Genomic DNA, 3311 nt, shown 5'->3' on the forward strand with positions numbered 1-3311 from the left:
ACAGGTTCTAATATCAACCAGAGACGCTTTGCTTATTCTCACTGTATCATGATTTGAGGAATGTATGAGAGTTTTTAAGAACTCTAATATTTCAGTAATTCGAGGCATATTCTTCATTGTCAAAATTACACCCCTTTAAAAGACTGATTGCAACTATGACTCAATGAGTAAAAGTAACACCATTCACAGTACAAAGACACAGAAAAATCCTTTGTAAATGTATAGCAAATGAATCAAGGAACAAAAACTATAATGAGTTTTAAATGCAGTTCCACAACTGAGGTAGTAGCAACTGCAACATTTGCAACTGAGAAGAGAAGCCGGCTGCCTCAAGCTGGATCTTCAGAGAGTATGCAATACCAAACCTATAAACATCTTGGAAGTAGAAGTCGTGACTAGTTCCCACACGTCCAATCAGCACCCAAAATACAAGTGTTTCCTCCCTAAACAATGAGCTGATATACACTCAAGAACACAGTTTTTCTTGCAGGTAGACTGCTCTTTTCTGGGCTTACTGACCCAGAAATCTCAGCCCGCTCCTACTGCAACCTTAGCCTGTACCCAAGCATTAAGAAAAATGTTGAAAAAGACTCGGACTTCACACTGAAAAACCCAGAAATCTGAGTAGTGACAAGCCTCGGTTCCTGCCTTTTACCGCCATTATTTTAGCTGATAAATACACACAGCTCACCTTTGAGAAATAGTACTACGATTCATCTATTATTTCAGCCTTCTATCCCTGAAACTTGGCCTGATTTTTCCTTTACAATCATAAGCACAACAATTGTATCTCAGCGCTGCGAGTCACAATGGATTTTTCGGTAGCATCAAAATTGTTTGTGTAAGAGGCTAATTGTCCTTTCGCAATGGTAGAAGATCAAAATGACTCTTTGTCTGACAGGAAAACTCTTCATTATGCAAGGAAAGCAGATGAAAATGAGTTCCCGTGTTCTTTCACTAGTGCGCCCCCCTTAGTCTTTCAATCTGCAAAGTTTGGTGAGATATTTCTCTGATATGGGGATAAATTGAGGCAACAAGAAATGCTTCAACCTCCAGTTGCCACCTTAGAGGATGAGGACTGGAATCCTTCTCACCTTATTCTAGTTCTAACACACACTGATAAAAAATTCATGATTCAAGTGCTATTGAACCCAATTTCTTCAGTTTATGAACCTGCAGCTCAACACGATTTCAACATTTTTTATAACAGTTTAATTCAATGTTTATTAAACAATTGTGCCTTCTATAAAATCGACTCTCCAAGTCGATGTGCTGGGAAAAAACGGCTACAGAAAAGTGCTGATGCTATTATTGATGATCCACTCCAGGGTAATGTTTTTCGCGCTGCTGATGGTAGCAGTGCCGATAATGTCACAGATATACAGGAGCCGATGATGATCAGCTTCAGCAGCAAGACAAGTAGGTATCTTCTCAACGGGGGCGTTTAAAGAGCAAGCATGTTTTTGATAATAGGATGTTACGTGTCGAAAGCTAAAGCGAGGCCGTATGGATGGCTTTGTCCGCGATGTGAAAAGCTTTTTTTTGAAACCTCCACTTCATTTCTAATTGGAATCAGAATAACTCTTGTGGTGCTCAAGTCTTCATCCTGTAATTTCATCTATTTCTTTGCAAATGCTCTGTCACAAGACTGAAGTCTTTGCCTCTATGACGCACACCTTCCCAAGTGCAGGGCCAATGGTGGAAGCGCATTCTCAAAAACAACAAAGAGGATGGTCATTTTTACAGGAGTTGCCTCTGCAAGATGAATTCAACTATGGAGAACTAACTGATTTAGGGGCTGCTAAAACTGAAGATGAATCGAAACAAAGTAAGAGCGGCAGCAATTTTAATTGTTACCATTGTCAACTTGAAGATGATGTTCAAAAACTTGTCATCTGCCAATTGATGTTCAAGAGCTGTTGGCCAGCATTGCCTTATTGGAAATTACCATTACAAAGCTGGAGGAGGAAACAGGCTCTTTGCAGTACCAACTAAGTCAGGAACGCAATGAACGGCGTCTTCTGGAGTACAGGTTCAAACAGTTACCATCATTGTCACCGCCAGTGGCATGGTATCGGAGCCCAATTTTATCTGGCCACGCAAGCTTATGCAAAGCGCCAAACTTCAACTGCTTCCGCACCTTACAGAAATACACAAAATACCAGCGCATATATTTTTGACGAATCCACCATGCTTCAGTTTAAACACACATGGACAGGGATGAACGCACCACCAGATACAATCAAAGCTCACGATGTTTAACAAAGTTCTTTAATGCACATACCAGATGCTCACCGCACAGCGGGTTTAACGGACAGGGATGAACGCACCACCAGATACAATATGAAAAGCTCAATGTTCAGCACATCGAACAGGCTTTCACCGCACCATACACATATAATTTGCCGGAGAGTAGCGTACACCAGAGAGAAGCATCAAATGGATCATACGCAGAGAGCAGAGAAAGCTTTGTCCAAACAACTTTTCCAAAATCCATTGCTAAAGAACCTTCAACAATAGCTCCAACTATGGTATTCCGCTCTGAATTGAGATCTTAAACGAAAATTCTAACTTCGAACTTCGAATTTAGAAAGTTCCTTCCAATCCCTCAGAAGGCAATGCGTTTCAGCTGAGCCTTCGAATAATCTTCAGTGGAGACGGGTTATGGAGCATCCTGAGAACAACGTTTCTGATGCACCGGCTCTTTCAAAGGAAACCGACGCTCAGGTGTGGACAGAGGCAATCAGTGCGCAGAGAATCAGTGTCAGGCAGAGGCAGAGCGGCCCAAGACAGTGCAGCGAAGAATCACCTACTCGCAGACGTTTATGAACAGTGAACGTTTATGGACAGAGAACGCAGGACAGATGTGTTATATGGCAGAGGGCCAGGACTGCTCAGGACAGAGGAATGGCAGCGCTGAAACAGGTGGCTCACAGAAACAGGTGGCTCACAATGGAGCAGGGCAGGAGATCGCCCGCTCTGATACCATGTTAAACTCACATGGACAGCACAAAATATATGAAGGATAAATCATGCAACGCTATTTTTATTAACAATTGATTTACATTTATAGTACAATATCTGACTCTTGGGTTTCAGATCCCAAGGTCTCTTGGACTCCTTTTGTCCATTCGACTTCCACACTAACCCTTTAGGATTAGGTGTCCAACATAATGTCATTATTATTTATTCAGTTGTGATTGTCCTATTCATAATTACCAAAATGGTACATAATATCTTGACACAATGTTTTCCCTTTATCCTTACATTTTTTCTTAGTAGAGAAATTGTAGAATTAGGAGTCCTATTCC

Source organism: Pinus tabuliformis, chromosome 3_1 (assembly GCF_031772625.1).
Source record: "Pinus tabuliformis cultivar Carrire ecotype Pingquan chromosome 3_1, CPIR1, whole genome shotgun sequence".
NCBI lineage: Eukaryota > Viridiplantae > Streptophyta > Pinopsida > Pinales > Pinaceae > Pinus > Pinus tabuliformis.